This window comes from Propithecus coquereli, unplaced genomic scaffold (assembly GCF_000956105.1).
Source record: "Propithecus coquereli isolate 6110/MARCELLA unplaced genomic scaffold, Pcoq_1.0 Scaffold32, whole genome shotgun sequence".
NCBI lineage: Eukaryota > Metazoa > Chordata > Mammalia > Primates > Indriidae > Propithecus > Propithecus coquereli.
The window spans coordinates 704,987-705,724 of NW_012148841.1; positions in this window are offsets into that span (position 1 = coordinate 704,987).

The following is a 738-nucleotide window of genomic DNA, read 5'->3' on the forward strand; positions in this document are numbered from 1 at the left end:
CAGTAGGTGCTTGAAAATAAATAAATAAATAACTCATATCATCGAATGTTATTATTGCACGATGCAACTTACATTCCCTTTATCCTAATTTGTAAAACTTCAGTGGGTCACTAAAATTCATTTTATCCTCAGGAAAAAGACTCAATACCGTGTTTATGAAACTACTGTGGAGAAATCATTTAGATTAAGCAATTAAGGAGCATGAGTCAACTGGAGTTTTTCTGGCGTGAAGTTAATTGCTGGGATGTTTTCCCATTCTTCCCATTACCGGAACTTGAAAAAATTAAATGTCTCATGCCTTTAGAAATAATCTACATATAATTAGTAAGCCATTTGTATTGCCAACACTCCATGCTCTTATCATGTATCTTGTTTGGAATAGAGTTCTAACATCACAGAATAACAGTAAATCAAAGAGGCAATTCTACCACAAGGCTGGGATCATGTGACATTTGCGTGCTTAACCAAATTTACTTAAATGTTCTCCATAGTTATATTTATCCTACTACATGTTTTAAAAATAAAATCAGGAAAAATACTTGTGAAATATGTACACACACACATACACATAGAAAGAAATATTCCCTTCTCCCTTATTAATTCATTCTACTATTCTTTTAAACATAACTCTTGCTCTCAGCTCTATATAGACTATTTCCTTTACAAGGGACAGGATCAAGTTCTTTGCCACAGTTTTGCTTGGGGAGTGAAGAAGCAGGAAGCAGGCATCTGCTGTCC